Below are 19740 nucleotides of genomic sequence, written 5' to 3'. Positions count from 1 at the left end.
GCCGTAAATAAACATTTCGATATGCGATTCGAAGTCTTAATCATCGTTGCTGTTGAGCATAATTTCAGATACGTGATCTACAGATTTTTGTTCCAGAGCCGTGTTTTTTTTCTGTGTCTTTCAGCAGTTCTAATGAAATATTGGACTACAATGTTTTACCTCATATTGCGATAGGATTTTTGGTTTACTGAAAAGAGCATTTACGGGAAGGTCAAGAGCTTTTGACTACTACCTTCCGCAACTGGTGACTTATTATTTCACACATCTGCACAGTAGATGTTGCAGTCACGCTTAAGATTTACGAGAAGCCCTAAGAGAAGAAGAGCGCATGTAGGTACACTCAGTAGGCCGCCACTTGTTCCCGCCTTATGCTGCTTACCCACTGTTGGGTTAGCTCGTTTTTGAAAGAAATTCTGTACAAAAAACGACGAATAGCTTAGAAATTATATGGATGCGTAGCCCATATGCCTATTGTAGTCATTGTTTAGCACATAATTTTACCTGAACAAAAGTCGTGGGGTACCTCCTAATATAGTGTCGGACTCCTTTTGCCTGGTGAAGTGCAGCAACTCGACGTGGCAATGACCAAGTGGTTGGAAGTCCCCTGCACACATACTGAGCCTTAATGCCTCTATAGCCGTTTGTAATTGCGAAAGTGTTGCCGGTGCAGGATTCTGTGTACGAATTGGCCTGTCGATTATGTCCCATAGTCGGGCGACCTGGGTGGCGAAATCATTCGCTGGAATTGTCCAGAATTTTCTTCAAACCAATCGCGGACAATCGTGGCCCGTTCACATGGCGCAATGTCATCCAAAAAAATTCCGCTGTAGTTTAGGAGCATGAAGTCCATAAATGGCGGTAAGTAGTCTCCGTGTAGCCGGACGTAACAATTTTCAGTCAATGGTCGGTACAGTCAGGCCAGAGGACCTAATCCATTCCATGCAAACACAACTCACACCATTGTGGAGACACCGCCAGCTTGCAAAGTGCCTTGTCGACAACATGGGTCCATGGCTTCACGGGGTCAGCACCGCACTCGAACTCTATCAGCAGATGCAGGTTTTCGCGTCTTCTAGGGTCCAACCGATATCGTCACAAGCCCAGGACAGCCGCGGCAGGCAATGTCGTGCTGTTAGCAAAGCCACTGGCGACGGTCGTATGCTGCCACAGCTTATTAACTCCAAATTCCGCCACGTACGTCGTACGCCCCACATTGATTTCTGCGGTCATTTCACGCAGTGTTGCTTGTGTTACGCCGTTCTCTGGTTCGTTAAGTGAAGGACGTCGGCCGCTGGGTTGTCCGTTGAGAGAGTTAATGCCTGAAATTTGGTATTCTCGACACACTCTTGACACTGGAGGTATCAGAATATTGAATTCCCTAACGATTCCCGTAATGGAATGTCCCACGCAGCTAGCTCTAACTACCATTCCGCGTCCAAAGTGTATTATTTCCTGTCGTGCGGCCATAATCACGTCGGACACCTTTTCACATGGATCACCCGAATACAGATGACGGTTCCGCCAACGCACTGCGCTTTTGTACCTCGTGTACGCGACACTAACGCCACATGTATATGTGCATACTGCTGTCTAGTGACTTTTGTCACCTTAGTGTACAAGTTATTGCTTGGATACGCTGAGCAATTTTGATGGCGTGTATTGCAATCTCCGGAGTTCTTTGCGCCGCACTGCGAACAGCTGATTCACGGGAACTCTTTATGTCGCCAGAAATTCATGTCCAACTACGTTCGACTCGCATTCAACTTCGTTACGCCAAACATCACGCTAACCTTTGTAAAGAAGAGGCGGATAGTAAAAATATGTACTGATACTTCACTACTGCAGAAAATGATGTGAAATATGAAATACAATGTTGCATAGCGCTTTTCCTCATTCGAGCTGTCGTTAGCTGCCTGTCGAAATGTGTGATCTTAGTGAAGTTAGTATTCTGCAATTAAAATAGTTAATAGACGCTGAAGCAATTCTCTTTCGACTTATGACTGTAATTTAAATCCCATTATTTCTCGCTGAGTTGTTCGCGGTAATGGTGCGTGACGTAAGGACATGTTTTTATGCATGCACGCCGCAATTTGCAATATCCTCACGTGTGTCATGAAGCTGGAGGAGCGTGCTAAAATTTTGCGTGCTTCCACGAAACGTTTTTAAATACAATTTTGTTCCCTAGGATCGTTTTCCTGTAATTTATGTATTAAATAAAGTATGCGCGCAGAATTTTCATACAAAGGTATCGTCTGGATCTCCACTAAGCTACCGAAAAACGTAAGCTGATACACAATGTTATCACTCTTTCTTTAATTCTCGTTCTGAACTCCCGGCCGGCAGATAGCTCAGCCTGACGGCGCGTTCTATTTATAACTGTGTGGTGTGCCTAGTAATTTTCCGGAGCTACCACGTAAATATTGGGTAAAAACTGAAATCCGCGGGCAGGTTAATCGACTGGTATGGTATCCTTTACAGGTGACGTCACTGGGCGGAATTACTCATTCTACGCGTTACATTTCCCTCCCGGCCGCAAATATAGCTTCTTCCAAACAGGAGTAACTACTTTCCCATCTATTGTGGCGACAGACATGCCACAAATCAAACCCGAGCTCTCCACGAAGCAGGTTGTCACTATGATGGTTTAGCCGCGAAGACGGACTTGTTTTCTGCACGAGTGTTATCTTCATTTCAGTGTGCGTCCGAGTGGTGGCAGGATTTTATAAAGAAGAATGTAATCGAAACGGGCAACACATGTGAATCTGAGGACCTAATGTCATTATACGAACGCAAGAAATGTGACAACAGACATGTACGGTCACATTTATATGGTTTGTTGGGATGAGTCACAGAGTTAATCAATGAAGAATGCGGAAGTTAATAGCAACAAGCGAAGCCGACGGCCCTTAAACTGAATTGAGGAAGTTTCGTGAAGGAGTAAGACTGCAGATAGATGATGACATCTGCCGCTTCCACGAAGATGACGAAGCGAAAGGAACTGTGACCAGCTGATTATCACTGTTGACTAAAAATTTTCACGAGGTTGCACTAAATCGCGTTGCACGGTACAATAACTGGATCAGAATTGGAAACACCCATTAAGCACACCAGAAGAGTATACATGTAGGGATAAACAGCAACCGTCTTCTCTGAAGTACAGTGCTGTTAAAACCGTAACCGAGTACGAGAAAAACGTACAGAAAATTAACTATTCTGAAGGCTTAATAACATGTAGATGAAAACAGCCAACAACTCACCTTAAATGACAGAGATAAAATCTACAACGTGACAATGGCATGCTGCAGTCGGTATTGAGCTACTGCTTCACTGGCTGTTATTATTGGATCCAAATATTATATTTTATATTCATCACTATTGTACGGCTGTCCGGACTTTAAAATAAACAAGATGAAAAGTGTCTCTTGAAGGCAAACACGCCCATTTGACCGGTTATACCTATACCCTACACTTGAAAACTGTCACACAGCTAAAACTGCACAGTAGTGAATAATATAAAATTAAAGATTTTTTTTAAAATCCAAATACCGACAGTGTAGTGGCTCAACGATTCGGGTACCAATAAAGGAGAAGGTAGTATTTCTCAGGAGAAATGATGGCAGGTTCATCACTACGAAAGAACCAATTGCTCCGGATGGGACGTACTCTCAGCAATAAAACTCTAACGCAATTATGTGACTCCATGGAAATTTCGTAAATTCCATGATTCATGAAAGAAGTTCGGACAGCACTGAAGATTTCAACTGCTACGTAGCGAAAGCGTTCCATAAAATTTCAACAAAAAGAACAATAAAGAATTTGACATGCTACAAATAGTATTTCGCAAGGAAGTCATAGGTTGACGTGTTGCAGGAAGCATTGCAGCACTTGCAGTTCACAAGCATAAACAATACGTATAAACATAATCGTCAGTTTAATGTTTTATTTATGTAACTTCCTTTAGTTGAACAGTAGAGTGAAAAACAGCAAGAAAATGTCAGTTATGGGCAAACATCTGATAAGGATCCCATACAAGAAGTTGAAATAACGAAAAAGGAAACTGTTAAAAACTGGAATCCCCATCCAAGAAGTCAGAGCCAAGGTTCTGTAGCAATTCAGATACAGTTCCTAGTTCGGAAGAAGCACAAAAGGTTATTTTTTAAGGATTAAAAACAAACTTTATTTAAGGGCAAAAGCTGCAGAGACATGTAAAATGTTGAAAAGCAATATTCTCATTAACGTGTACAGATTTATTTATATTAATCTCTGGTGCTGTTTTCTCCTGCAATAAGTGATATCAGTTTTTATTTCTACTTCAGTTACTCCTTGGTACTGAATGGGTGGGTCTCAAGTCATTTCATACTCCAAGTGATATGTAATGTGGATAATCTTGTCAAGATTCGTCAAGTCTTTTTGTTGTAACTGGATCGGTTTCTAAGAGCACTGATAATTTCTAAATTTCTAAATTTCTAAACAAAGCGTGAAAGAAAAATTTGTTCTTACAAACTGTCTCTGCCAATTAAGTTTTAAATCAATCTATTAACACTTTTATACCTATCGCAGAAATATTTATATATAAGTGGTTGAAATTCCTGAAAATATAAAATTGGTAAAGTGGCATATTTATGGACTCGGGGTTCGATCCCCGTTCGTTCCTATGTTTTTTTTTTTTTGTCGGAAACTTAACACTTCCGTCGCATCTCGAAAGTGTCGTTAGTGTGTAAAATGTGTAGTCATGCCACAGTAAAACTTCAGCTCCCCCAACAAAAGAGTGGGCAAGTCATTTCAAAATTAGGAGGAAGAGGACTGCACAGCGCCTCTTACAAAGCGCCATGTCTAGAAAGGCATCTAGTTGGCGACGACTTTACCTTTAATGGACAGACTGTGTGTCGAATTATTACATCAGAAAATTTGCTTTAGGTGTGGCCAGCTGTGCTACTAAAATAGTCTCTGAAATGGATAGACGCAAAGATACAATTTTCAGTAATGGAAGAAATCAGTGCTCTGACGATGTCTCAGAGGTGATGAAACAAGCCTGGGTAAAACTGAAAACTTCCTGAGAGGTGAACTGTATGTGCCGAATCGGGACTCGAACCCAGAACGTTATTATTTGCTTGTAAGAAGTCGGACACTACTATCACTATTCTCCGCAAGCATGGGAATAAAAATCCATATGAATGCACGTATTTGCAACACCAGTCAGTGAAAGTTACGCATTCAACCTTCCTTGCATTTTTTGTAGTTTATGTGAACGTAACATACATTAAAATATTCATCAGGAGCAAGTCCATTGTCTAATATACGTTTAATGGGTTGGCCAAACAGTTGAAGAGTTTATGATGAAAAACGCCTTGAATGTGGTGAGAACATAAACATTAGGCTGTCACAACCTTTCTATGGCATTCACAATCGTCGTCTTCACCGACTCTCGACCAGATTATCAGCTTTCAGCTTAGACCTCGGGCTACGTTACAGATCACTGTTACCACGACCAAGATTTCCAGATGTGTCCAGTATCACATTCGAGCCACACCAATTTGAGAGAGTACTTTCACATCGCGTCTGACGTCCAGGGGCGATTTTCGTACAATACAGTCAACAGAAAGTGCTGAAGCATTAAGCTTTCCATTCCGCAGCATTCTGGAAGTGTCCTATTACACCAGACGATGCAAACCACTGCGCACTGTCTTACGACTGCCGTTACATTAGGCTGAGTCGGCCAGAGTAATGATGCAGTAACGCACAAAGCGGAAGGCCTGTCTAAATATAGACCGTGGATGTCTCCAACTTACGGAAACGTGCGCGCTGAGTCAGAGCTACCAAATACCTCATTATCTGGTGTTGACATTTCCTCAGAACGGAGAGCGGCAGGAAGTTCCTTCGCCACTCGCCACGATAGAAGAGCGCCCGGAGTGCCCCGGGCCGATAAGCGAAGGACGCGGCAAGGTGAAAAAACGCCGCGGCTTAGCGTGTCCACTTCTGGAACGCGGCGCGGAAAGATAACCGAGAAAATGTGCGGTCATGAAGTTCGCAGCTGCACACGAGATAGTTAATGACGGAACTAGGAAGACGAAACCGTAGCAACAAGCCCCAAGTCGGGTTGTGATGCGTCGTCGGAGAGGGCCAGGTTCGAATCCTAACACAACACACAAGTTGTCACAATTGCACCCGTTGATGAATACACCAGCGCCTAATGAGTTCAAGTGCAAAGCGATAAAAACAAACTCTTTAACTTTAAAGCTGGCTAGATGACTGATAACATATCGCATGGATAATCGACTGTGATAAAATTCCGAAAGGCGAGACTGTGAATTTCAGATCAGTGTCTCTCTCGTGATTTCTTTAAAATAGTGTCAGCAAACGTACTAATGAGAAATATGGATGGTTCATTTTACAGTCTCGTATGCACTCGCGCTTTAAAGACTACTTCGCACAATGCAGCAGCAGTAGGGGCGTTGTCCTGTTGACCAGCAACAAAACAGCTATCGATCACACTTAACAGTTTCGAAGGCTTCATTTCAGATGGCAATTCCCTGTATGTTAACTCGCATGTGAACACTGTTTCTATTCGACAACTTATTAATGTAGGAGAAAACAATTATCTTCTTCGGGAAATCAGTTGAAAAATAGTGCACATAATAGGCAAAACACATCAGCTTATCTATTTTAGATATATCGAATTTTAGTACCCCAGGGCGCGAAAGTAGGAGCTTGATTCTGTCAGAGAAAATTGCTGCTGAATGTTGCAGACTGGTTTTAGAAAAACATCACAGCGAAAAATTATTATGACTGCTACCAGTAGGTGTCAAACTGTTACATAATACGAAATTCTTCCTACAATAACCGGCTCTCAAACGCCCATTCTGTATTGCAGAATTAACAGTGAGAATATTGCGATGATAAATGTCCAGCTTTGTTGCAACAAGAATAATGGTGCAAAGGGCAAGGCGAGCTAAAAGAGAAAACAACTGAGCGCAGCTGGGATGACAGCAGGAAGTTCAAGGCCAGAATGGGCAGAGCAGACGATTGTGGGCGGAGAAGTGGTGGGGAGGGGAAGAAACTGTCAGATAAAAGGGAACTTTCAGCGTAGCGCACCATTCACTTGAATCATAATACATGACGCAGATGATATGAATTACAAAGCAGCCCGATGACGAAGACCCTCGATCTTATTCATCACGCCACACTACGAAGTGTGTTAACTAACATTGTGAGGAAATAACACTGTCAAGTCACTAATTCGTGAAATTTCTGCTTTACTAGGCCGTAGTTTCGGGCTGCTGTTAATTTTGTAATTAACGCTTTACACGATGCACGTCGTTACAGACAATCTTTCGGTTAATGTTCATAAGAAAAGGTTTCCTTTTTTTCTTTTTTGAAAAAACTCATATTTGTGCCATCAGCTGTACCAGTTGTATGTTTATTCTCTACCGGTTTCGAGTATTGTCATCTTCAGGAGAGAAATTATGTGCATCAATGGATCAAAAATACATCTCCGTAAGATATTATGACCCAATCAACCGTACCCAATATATAATTTTTACTATATGACAATTATGTATGGTCTACATTTGATTGGATCATATGTGACAAAATGTATGTTTGTTCCATAGATGTGCACCGTTTTCCTCCTCGGAAGATGATTGTAATAATCGAAACCAGCAGAGAATAACCTTACAGTTGTTTAGCTGATTGCACAAATGTTTTTTTTTCTCTAATATCTAACAGCTGTAGACAGTCTCCTACGAAAAGTTTTTTTTTAATTCCATAATTTTTAAAAGTTTCTCTTGCTACGCTAAATTTCAAAGGTATAAACAGTAATTACAAGTTGTTGATTTTCATGCGATCTAGAGTTAGAATTCTGAGTTTTTTCAAGTAGGAACGTTTCTTCGGTATTTTCCACACATGATGAGGAAGCAAAAGACGTTCTGCTTCCGCTGTGCGTCTTCTAACAAAGACGTAGGTATCAGAAACTGGGCACAGCTGCCCGAAACGGGGTCTGACCTGAGTAGGGGAAAGTAGCTTTAAGGAATAGACTGCCGCTGCTTCGTTTTGTCGCTTTATAAGACCCACAGCGGCGTCGAAGCGGTAGTTTTTAGGTCGTCAACTGTTGAAAAGCACCGGCGATAGCGGGGGAACCGTTGGAGCATTTAAAAATCTTGCGCCCCAGCACACGAAGTTTACAGACACCGGTGAAGGCCACAGCTTCAATAATACGTTGGAAAAACATGAACTCCGCACTAACCTGGTCTAGAACGAAGTGGCACGGGCGTCGTTTTTGTTCCTGTTCAACGATATCGTTAGTTACACAAATTCACTGATCGGAGGTTGGGATATAATAGGTCACTATACACAGCACTATTTTACTGGAAAAGAAGCTCTGAGGCGGTCGCCGCTCCATGGCCGAGGTCTGGTGAACGTCGTCTCTCTGTCCGGTCAGCGCACACTGCATCTGAAGCAGTCGAACGAACCAGCGGCGCGGCCACGAGGTGGTCAGACGGGCGCGCGGCTCGCAGGAACGAACACGTCAGTCGCCGGCCGCGGCAACGCCAACACTGTCGGCCCGCGAGGCGAGGCAACGCTGCGCCGCCAGGTGGCTCTGCCGTCGCCGACAAGGCGTAGAGCGGCGCGGCTGAATCACCGGCGACCAGACCGGAGGCAGTCTCCAGCGGGGCTGCACGGCAGCGCGTCGCACCGCCGCTGACGTCACCTGCCGCTAAGTGGATGCGGCTCCCAAGGGTCCGGAAGTCCACGCCCCAGTCTCACGACGTGGGTGCCCTATTCCGTTAGAGCGGCCCTTGTCGACGTATCGTGCCGTAGCCCAGCGCCGCACGCAGGCTGGGGTAACCAGGGCGTGCCGGAGGCACCTGTACCCAAGGTGCCCTCAGGCGTCCAGAAGAACGAAAGGAAATAAAAAAAAGGGCAGTTGCGAGCAGGACTCGCGTCCTGAGAATTCCCTAAATTATGTACATAAACAGTCCATTCATTCAGGGAGTCGAGATACTCAACCGTTTTTCCCTATTATCGACATTGTTACTGGCATCTATCTGTCCCATTTTCGAGAACGTTTTTAATAACATAAATATGTCATAAAGTCATGTAGGAAGCAGGCGACTATTATTATAATCGTCAGCAGTGCTCCTTTCAGACTGATTGAGTCCCAATGCTAAAAGTCAAACAACAAGCATGGAATGATTTTATTGCTCATACGACGTGTTTTAGAATTTATCCATCATCAGATACCCAGGAGCGCGTACTGCATGTAGATATGGCTTTTACAGGCAACTTGAAACGCCCTGTTTACGTGCAGTAATAACTGCCGGATATCTGAGGATGGCCGGCCGGGGTGACCGAGCAGTTCTAGGCGCTACAGTTTGGAACCGCGCGACCGCTACGGTCGCAGGTTCGAATCCTGCCTCGGGCATGGATGTGTGTGCTGTTCTTAGGTTAGTTATGTTTAAGTAGTTCTCAGTTCTAGGGGACTGATGACCTTAGAAGTTAAGTCCCATAGTGCTCAGAGCCATTTGAACCATTTATCTGAGGATGGAGAAGTCCCAAAACGCGTCACATGAGCAGCAAACTCATTCTTTACCTGGTGTTTGACTTTTATTACTGCGACCCAGTCAGCCTGAATGCAGAACTACTGGTTGTTTTAGTTCCAAGTTTGACGTCGGATAACAGATGCCAGAAGCAATATTTTTGCCGTGTAATATAATTACAAATTGCTAGTTTTCCGATGTTTTCCCTGTACTTGTATTGTGAAACCTTTCTTCTTGCCAAATGTTATGATTCTACGTCAAGGGGAAGTGCCATATAGCTTCTAATGAGTGAGTTTGCGAGTATCAAAATATGTGACATAAATGACCGCATCTTTTGATCAAATGGTTCAAATGGCTCTGAGCACTATGGGTTCAAAAATGGCTCTGAGCACTATGGGACTCAACTGCTGAGGTCATTAGTCCCCTAGAACTTAGAACTAGTTAAACCTAACTAACCTAAGGATATCACAAACATCCATGCCCGAGGCAGGATTCGAACCTGCGACCGGAGCGGTCTTGCGGTTCCAGACTGCAGCGCCTTTAACCGCACGTCCACTTCGGCCGGCTTGAGCACTATGGGACTTAACTTCTGAGGTCATCAGTCCCCTGGAACTACTTAAACCTAAGTAACCTAAGGACAGCACACACATCCATGCCCACGGCAGGATTCGAACCTGCGACCGTAGCGGTCGCGCGGTTCCAGACTGTAGCGCCTAGAACCGCTCGACCACTCCGGCCGGCGCATCTTTTGATCGCATTGACTTAAAAGCTTAACATATTTACACCAACAAAGGACTATAGACCTCAGTACGTGACAGATTTTAGCTTGATACGTCGACCCGTTACTGAGAAAAAGGATTTGTAATAGTTGGAGAGGCAAGCGGACGGGTAACAAAGCGATTCTATTAATGGTTCCGTTTTTACCGATTGGGGCAAGGAAACTTAATAGTGAAAAACTTGAAAGGAAGACAAGGATCGTTGTATGTAAGCGAAATCCATAACATGTTGATGAACAGATTTCTGGAAGAAATCCTTTGAATTCAAGCTACAAGGATTTCATCCTTTGCAGACCGTGGCAGCAACTTATAAACCATAGACTTATACTATACACTCGGAGAGATCCTAGCAGTCGTTACGTCCAAACGGTACAAAGAGAGTGCACATATCTAATTAATTAAGAAAAAATTGAAGAAAAGGTCAGATGGTTTGTGAAATAACTTATCTAAAAGTAAGAAATAGAATAGATTACTGAAGCGTTTGACGCTCCCTTGTACGGTGCTCGTAGTCTAGTACTTTTTAGAGTTCTGTGCCTCAGTCGGTAAAAGCGGAACCCTTATAGGATCCCTGAAGGTATTTTGGTTCTGTCGTTGCGACTACAACACCACACACGTTTCGCTTTATTGAGGTAAAGCATCATCAGTGGTCTGTAATTAAAGATATTTACATTTTGAATTGTTTTTAAGATCGAAAAACAGTTCGTTAACAATATGTTGCTTTAACTTACGGTGATTTACGCTTGGTTTTTAGCCTACAACGTAAAATGGCGTCTGCTGTTTTTTTTATAGCACGTCTTTGGTATTTTTCTTCGTTAGACACTGATACTTGTAGTCTAATTTTTAGTTGCTCTGCAGGACTATGCACTTCTTACGTTTGCACAACACACTTTTGCGCACACCACTGTTTTCTGTTTATTTTTATACTTTTAAGTATGTATTGCGATTCATGTTTTATAATCTTGCCAACAAAACACTTCATCTATAGCCTGCTTCACGTAAGTCGGCGCTTTCGCGCATAGAGGCGCAGCGATAGGGAGCCGTGGAGGGGACGCGATCTGCGCAGGCGTGGCGGTAGAGAGCGGCCAAACGAAGTCCGTGTTGTCGAAATGTGTGTTGCTGCGGCCAACAATCACGTTCATTTGCCTTCGGTACACCGTATTATACTTTCAAATCTATGAGTGAATAATACATTTTAAAACTGATTTCAATCACTCGTCTGCATGAGAGTAATCTTACTTGTGAGTGTTGAGGTTGTGTCCATTTCTCCACAGCAATTGTCTGTGAAACGTCGGAAGGCGAGAACATCTGATACTACGCTTTGAAGACGTCAAGAACAATTTTTCTCAAAATAATCATCGAAAATAGTTGCAATTTATTGCGATTTGAACTGTATTATAAGTAAAAATGTAATATATAACAAAATAAACTTCAAACTCAAACCGAAATCATTATGTTTGTTTGACAACTGCTTCTACTCCATATAATTGTTAAATGTGTATAATGCGCTTATATGGGGTGTTTCACTGCTGTTCAATGTATATCACCATGCGTAAAAAGGAATTACTGGTAGCAAACACTAGTGCAAAAGACTATCATAAAAATTGTCAGTATATTATCATTTTTTTCGGTGTCAACAGGCATTATGAGTTTAAACTAACTCGTTCGACATTACAGTGGGAGAACGCATTTGTGATCCATTGAACAAGCTAACAATTAACCATCTTCTGTGAATAACTCGACGAGATCCTGATCGATGACGTCGAAAACCACCGATAACTCGACAGGTAACCCTCCCTTTCATTTCAAGGCATTTTCCAATTCGTGCCATGAAAATGACAGGAGTTTACGTGTCGCCGTAATACCGGAATTTTCGACGAATTTATCCAACCGCATTCTCGCAAGTAATACAAAGGCTGGCAAACGTTTAACCTCTACTTGGACAACGTGTTGAACATTATAGTCTGAATACTTCACATGCTACATTATTCATAATCAATAAAAGCTAGGAAGTTCTCATGCACAGTGTATGCAATTGATATGTCGACAAAAACGTTTTTAAACCATGAGTCTTTAAAACGAAGAAATATCATTGCTCTACTTTGTTTCAAAGTCTACATCGTAATGCCATCTGCTATCTGAGTCCATGTCCGAACTATCTGATTGTAAATTTAGTATGATACGTTCAAGGCTTTCATGTATCTTCACTTCCCAGTGAAAGTCATTTTTGAAACTTTTCAGCGTGCCCACGCCGAAAGTCATTTTTGAAACTTTTCAGCGTGCCCACGCTGCCTATTGCTTCATGCACAAGCCTTTCAGTATCTTCTCTTGAATACCATGTAACCCGTGCGCAGATAAATTCTATCGGATTATACTGACAGTAAAACGCGGGTGTGACCACATTCACATGGAAGAAAATCAAATGTGTACCTTCTGTCGCCTGACTCCTATAAATCAACGTGCAGGAGTTCAGCACGAGCCTGGCTTATATTGTCCGGAATATTTTTGTTTTTCAGCCAGAGCGCAGTATTCCCTTTCCTGGTGCTCGTACTTCGTCATTTCTCTGTAACGGCTGAAGTAACTGGCACGGTAATTACAATGACCGACATCGAAGCTAGGTATGGCACGAATTGTTCAGTGAATCACTTCGTGAAAGTGACAGCGTTCATTTCCGAACGGTAGTCTCTGCTGTTTTTATTACACTTAAATACAAGTTTACTCTCAGGAACCAAATCAGAAAAAGAGCCAGCATGCAGAATAAGTATCCAAGAACATTTTCCTAAGGGAATTTTAAAACCGCCATTATCATCACTCATTTTCCAGCAGGTATTCATGAAATGAATCTGATTCACCCATGTTTCACCAAGTTAATACACTGTAGAACTACCTCCTCCTCTTGTACTGTGCATCTTTATAACGGACGTGCTCCGTGCTGCTTCAGTGTCACTTCTTTCAATTAAAAACACTATTCTTAACATGTTTAAAACCAATGTATTTAAAAACTCTTTACATTGACGAAGCGCTACCTTTGAAAGCAATTTGCTCAGGTGTAATTGTAACAAGCTTTTGTGACGTTGGGTATTCCTTTCGTACATACATTTCAAACACGGAGCACTTAAAAACATCGTTGTCAAAACCATCTATTTATGTTACAATTTTCTTGCTATTTCGATGGTTTTAAGGCAATACGAAAATAAATTTTCCTGAGATTTCTACAGTTCCGATACCTTTGTTTATTATTCTCTGTACAGTTCTCTTGCCGACACGTGCTTCTGCAGTCCGTTCCAGTTCGTTCTCGAGTCTTCAAAATGTTAAAAGTAGAATAATCACTTTCAAATTCACATTTGAAGAAGTTATAAATGCGGGACATAAACTCCTCGACCCCTTCCGAAGCATCTACATCTACACGATTACTCTGCAATTTACAATTAAGTGCCCGGCAGAGCGTTCATAGAACCACCCTCAAGCTATTTGTTTACCGTTTCCCTCTCGAACAGCTAGCAGGAAACACGAACGCTTTTATCTTTCCTTGCGAGCTCTAATTTTTCTTATTTTATTATGATGAACATTCCTCCCTATGTAGACGGGCGACAACAAAGTATTTTCACACTCTGAGGAAAATAGTTGGCGACTGAAATTTCATGAGGAGGTCCTGCGACAACGAAAAACGCCTTTGTTTTGTTGATTGCCAGCCCAATTTGCGTATCATGTCCGTGGCAGTCTCTCCCGTGCTTCGCGAAAGTACAAAACGAGCTGCCCTTCTTTGATTTTTTTCGCTCAATTCTATCTGGTGTGGATCCCACAACTGACAGTAATACTGCAGAAGAGGGCGGAAAAGCATAGTGTATGTAGCCTCTTTAGTAGACCTGTTGCATTTTCTAAGTGTTCTACCAATAAATCGCAATCCTTAATTTGCTTTCCATACGACGTTATCCACGTGATAGTTGCATTTTAAGTTATTCGTAATTGTAATCCCTGAGTATTTAATTGAATATGTAGCTTTTAAAACGTATGTTTTATCCTGTAAACCGAATTTAGCGGATTCCTTTTAGTACTTATGCGCATGACTTCAGACTTTTCATTATTTAGAGTCAATTGCCACATTTCTCACCATACAGATATTTTGTCTAAGTAATTTTCTCATTTATTTTAATCTGTGGTGACTTTATAAGACGGTAAATCACAGCATAATCTGCAAAAAGTCTAAGAGGGTTGCTCAGATTGTCTCCTAAATCGTTTATTAGATCAGGAACAGATCTTCCTTGCAAACGCCAGGTATCACTTCTATCACTTGTTTCACTTTGTGATTTTCCGTGGATTACTACATACAGAGACAGGAAATCATGAAACCAGTCACACGACTAAGAAGATACTCCGTAGGCACGCAATTTAATTAAAGTTGCTTGTGAGGGACCTCACATTTATTGCCACCACTCGAAATTTTCATTTGAAAATCACACAAAAACGTTTACAGATACACATTCACAGCTATACTACTATAAGAAAGTAACGTCGAGAGCTGAGTGAAGAATTCGGTCGCTCTGTGAATGAAACTGCATTGTCGCAAAATACGGCAACAGCGCAGCGTGTGGGTGAGAGATTCTCGCATTCCAGTTTGAAACTCGCGGCTAGCCGCTCGGAAAGAGAATGAATCTCATTGGGTCGGGGATGCGCAGAACGGCTGAAAATAGGGCCGCCTTCCAACATGACACGAGCTATAGTTTGTCTTTGCCCTACACTCTTCTTTTTCGTGGAAAGGGGGGGGGGGGAAGAGGAAGCCATGATGAGTCGACATAAGTGTATAGCAGTGTGATGGGGTGTGGGTTGCAGTAGAAGGTGAGGAGATAGAAGTGAAAGGAAACTGGGAGGGTTTAAGTAGGCTGTTTAGGTTTTTATATTGGTAACGCCACGTAGCGCTCTGTATGAAAATCACTGGCTATGCTGTGTGCAGTCTGTGGCTGGTTGGCATTGTTGTAATATTCGCTATTGTAGTGTTGGGCAGTTGGATGTGAACAGCGCGTAGCGTTGCGCAGTTGGAGGTGAGCCGCCAGCAGTGGTGGATGTGGGGAGAGAGATGGCGGAGTTTTGAGAGCGGATGATCTGGACGTGTGTCCATCAGAGACAGTAAATTTGTAAGACTGGATGTCATGAACTGATATATATATATTATGACTTTTGAACACTATTAAGGTAAATACATTGTTTGTTCTCTATCAAAATCTTTCATTTGCTATGTATGCCTATCAGTAGTTAGTGACTTCAGTAGTTAGAATCTTTTATTTAGCTGTCCGCAGCTCTTGGTCGTGCGGTAGCGTTCCCGCTTCCCACGCCCGGGTTCTCGGGTTCGATTCCCGGCGGGGTCAGGGATTTTCTCTGCCTCGTGATGACTGGGTGTTGTGTGTTGTCCTTAGGTTAGTTAGATTTAAGTAGTTCTAAGTTCTAGGGGACTGATGACCATAGATGTCAAGTCTCATAGTGCTCAGAGCCATTTGAACCATTTTATTTAGCTGGCAGTATTGGCACTCGCTGTATTGCAGTAGTTTGAGTGACGAAGAATTTTGTGAGGTAAGTGATTCATGAAAGGTATAGGTTATTGTTAGTCAGGGCCATTCTTTTGTAGGGATTATTAAAAGTAAGATCGCGTTGTGCTAAAAATATTATGTGTCAGTTTATTGATGATCTGAATAAGTAAAGAGAGAAATGCCTGTGCACGTTCAGTTTTGCTCATCTGTTGGAAAATCAAATAACGTAAGGGGTTTATCAGCACAATTATTCATAAATTTTTCTAAAGGGAGGTTTCAAGGGGAGTGGGGGGTGGATGGGAGAGGGTGAAGGATGGGGAAGGCTCTTTTCCTTTTCAGGTAATTTCTTCAATTATTTTATACAGTGTCTGGTTTCAAAAATTTATTTGTCAACTGAGCAACTGTTTTTATTGTCTTGACTGATTCTTATGGTGTTCACATCTTTTTCAATATTGGTTGGTCTATAGTATTCTTGTTTTAGATAATCTGCAAATGTTATGGTTTGTACCATATTTAAATGATATCATATGCTGTTTATATCTTGTGTCAAATGTCCTGTCAGTCATTCCAATGTACATATTTTGACAATCTCTTCAATTGAGCTGATAGGTACCAGATTGTTGGTAGGCCATACACGTCAAATTTTATGATATTCGCAAACTCACTCATCAAAAGCTGCAGCATACTTCCAGTTGGTCTAGAATCAAATTTGACAACCAAGGTTCTGCAGTGTAAGTAAAGGAAAACAATCCGAAAATTGGGAATCTGTAATTATATCAAACATTTTTTTCCATTTGTTATCTGACTGTCTGACTGTACATTTGTTATGCCCTATTTTTCTGAGGAACAACTAGACCTATCAAGTTAAAATTTATGTCCTATACTAAGGTCTGTGGTTCCTTGGAGGGATAATAAACGTTAGTTTCAAAAGATGCGGCGATTTATGTGACAAATTTTCACAGGAGCAAACACATTTATCAAAACCTATAGGGTACTCCCAGTTCACCTAGTATCATGAAATTTGGCTTGAATCAGGATTTCACACTGCAAGAAAGGGGAAAAATCCGAAACTGTTAATTTATAATTCTTTCACACGAAAAATTTTTTTTTCTCGTTTGTTATCTGTCTATCCCTTCCGTCTGTTGAGACACCTCGTTCCTAGGAAGGGGTAAACGTATCAAGCTGAAATATATAGTACATCACGTACTAAGGTCCACAGTCCTTTGGTGTTGAAAAACGTTAAGTTTCAAAGTCAATGTCATCAAAAGATACGACAATTTGTCACATATTTTGATACTTGCAGGCTCACATATGGAAAACCTATACGGTAGTTCCTCATAACGTAGAATCATGAAATTTGGCAAGAAGAAACGTTTCACAGTACAAATAACGGAAAAATTCAAAAAATGATTAATTTGTAACTATGCGACAGGAAAACATTTTCTTTTGTCGTTTGTTACGCGACTTCGAACTTGAAATTACATCGTTCTCGAAAGTCTTGGAATCATTGGGACCGGTGTCTTGCCAGTATCAACGTCGATAACAGGCAAAAATAATTGAAATCGTCGATTCCCGGAATGGATGAACTGTCTGCAGACATAATTAAGTTTGTGTGGAATCCTCAGTGCACGAGTGCTACTGGCAACTAGCCAGGTTTTTGTATCGGGAAAATTGAGAGGGTATGAGCAATGGTGACGACAGCACTTGTAAAGAAGGCAGTACCTCTTGCGCCATATACATCGTCTTCCCTGACATCTGAACGATTCTCTATTGAAACATTTTTTAGACTGAAAAATTGTTGGAAGTGTTTGCACTTCTGGCCATAGGTGTTAAAACATGCAAAGGCCACACAACAGCAGACTGCGAGATCCACATAATCCGCCAGTCAAATATCTTCTAGTACTCTTTAAAATTCTAAGATTATCAGTTAAACACTGTAATTCCAATTCTCAATCGGCGCCTCATTTTCTGTACTTGATTTCGAGCTTCTTAAAGGCGCATCAAATGTTTCTCTAAGTAATTCCATTTTACTTACAGACAAATTATTTCACAAACATATAACCGTTTTAGTAATTTTTTTTTTTAGTTTTCAAGTTTTGTTCAGGAAGCGGCTAGCTATGGTCCTGTCAGTTTCCATCACTGAAGCACTTACTGCTGCAGGAGAAACAATGGTCACCTAAGAACTGGGAACATGCTGAGGCCTTACCATAGAGACGTTTACGCAAACTCTCTCTTGGCGCGGTTTGTTTTCGAAATGCCCTGAATTTAGGACTTGGTTCAAAGGAAGCTGCTTTGACAGTTAAATATCGTACCAATGCAACAATTTATGAGCAAAATGGCTATATTTGGAGAGATGAGCTTTTTGACACTTCAGTTAGATAGGTAGTTTCCCTCTAGCCACTAATTATATTTTCCTTAATTACTCTGATTTTTACGCGCAATTAAATCTTTTTTGCAAAAGTAGACTTCATGCTGGACTATTTAATACCCCATTCGTCGATTCCCCCCTCTTTTTTTGATTACGAAAATTCGGACAAAAATTTACCCTCAAATTACTCTTTAATTTTTCTTAATTACCCTAATTACTAACATTTAAACCCTTTTTTACTAACAAACATTTTTTTTATTTCCCAATCTTCGTTTGACTATGAAAATTCGGACAAAAACACATTGGTAATTTATAGGGACTCATGTCTTTGTCACACTGAAACATTTGACCAAAAATTCAGTTGCATTGTCTGACAGAAGGAGAAAATCGTGTCCGTTGATCGCAGTCACGGGTCCATTGCGTGCACATTCAGTGAACTGTAAAATTTAAAATGCAAATTTTCCCCGTTAAATCTATTTTACTCAAGATTCTAGACCCACTAATATGTTGCTGAAGCATAAGACCATCAGCTGGTCTACATCTAGATCTATAGCCATACTGTGCAGACCACTGGGAAGTGGCGTGGTTAACCTTTGGTGACACGCGGGCCTGACTCACACACGTGCTTAATGCCGTCGGGATGAGTTAGCTAGCGTTGACGTGGCGCCCTTATAGTTTTGTGATGTCACTTCGTATTATTTCACGTTGAGGAGCCATTTCGTAACGTAGAACCAATAGGAAGCAACAATGCTCACTACGTGACAAGCAGAAAGCTTGCAAGACGACATATTGCATTTGTCGTGCCCAGTGGAAGCCCATATTCAGTTGGTTTTATGTTATACCTTACATCCCATGAATATACGCTGTTTCTGAGTACCAGCACTTCGAATGTCTTGCTAACGACCCGTTATTGGTACGATCTGTTGCAATAAAACGGCGGGAAACGTCATATTGGTGGTTAATGTATTTTCGTATTTAGTTATTATCGCGTTATAATTCGCGTGTTCTGAGAGTAAGCCGTTTTAAGGCTATGGCACACTGAATATTGATGAAAAACGTGTCGTCCTTGTTAGGAAGAGGAAGGAGTTAATTAGTGTTTAACGTCCTGTCGACAATGACGTTATTAGAGACGGAGCAGAAGCTTAGATTAGGGAAGAACTGAGAAAGAAGTCAGCCGTGCCCTTTCAAAGGAACCATCCCGGTTTAGGGAAATCACGGGAAACCTAAATCAGGACATCCGGACGCTGATATGAATCGTCTTCCTCCCGAATACAAGTCCAGTGTGCTAACCACTGCGCCACCTCGCTCGTTCGTTCTTGTTAGCATTTGCTATAATTAAATGTTAATTAATAACATTTCGGGGATTAAAGCCTATAGAAAACTGTGAGATAAAATAAAAAGTCACTCATAACGAAGCTGCATTCTAGTGTAGGGAGTAGAGGCACCACGCTATGAAACAGAGGCTAAGCTGGTGTAGGATTCGAATCCTGTTGTATCTAATTCTCTCTTTCTCTCTCTCTCTCTCTTTTGCTCCATCTTCG

General features: G+C 41.7%; 1 protein-coding gene across 4 annotated transcripts in view; it reads right to left on the bottom strand.

Moving 5' to 3' along the window:
- LOC126198561 (leucine-rich repeat-containing protein 24-like) overlaps positions 1 to 19740 on the bottom strand; it is a 438607-nt gene that overhangs the window by 378428 nt on the left and 40439 nt on the right. For 3 of the 4 annotated variants that reach the window (XM_049934990.1, XM_049934991.1, XM_049934989.1), the window contains exon 1: positions 8243 to 8544. The exons of the other annotated variant lie outside the window; for it this stretch is intronic. The gene's annotated coding sequence lies outside the window, so the exon portion shown is untranslated. Of the gene's footprint in view, positions 1 to 8242; positions 8545 to 19740 lie in introns of those variants that run through there. 4 annotated transcript variants of the gene reach the window in all.

Source organism: Schistocerca nitens, chromosome 8 (genome assembly GCF_023898315.1).
Source record: "Schistocerca nitens isolate TAMUIC-IGC-003100 chromosome 8, iqSchNite1.1, whole genome shotgun sequence".
Taxonomy (NCBI): domain Eukaryota; kingdom Metazoa; phylum Arthropoda; class Insecta; order Orthoptera; family Acrididae; genus Schistocerca; species Schistocerca nitens.
Note: the sequence above shows the minus strand (reverse complement) of the source record. Positions and strands in the feature narration are given on the sequence as shown.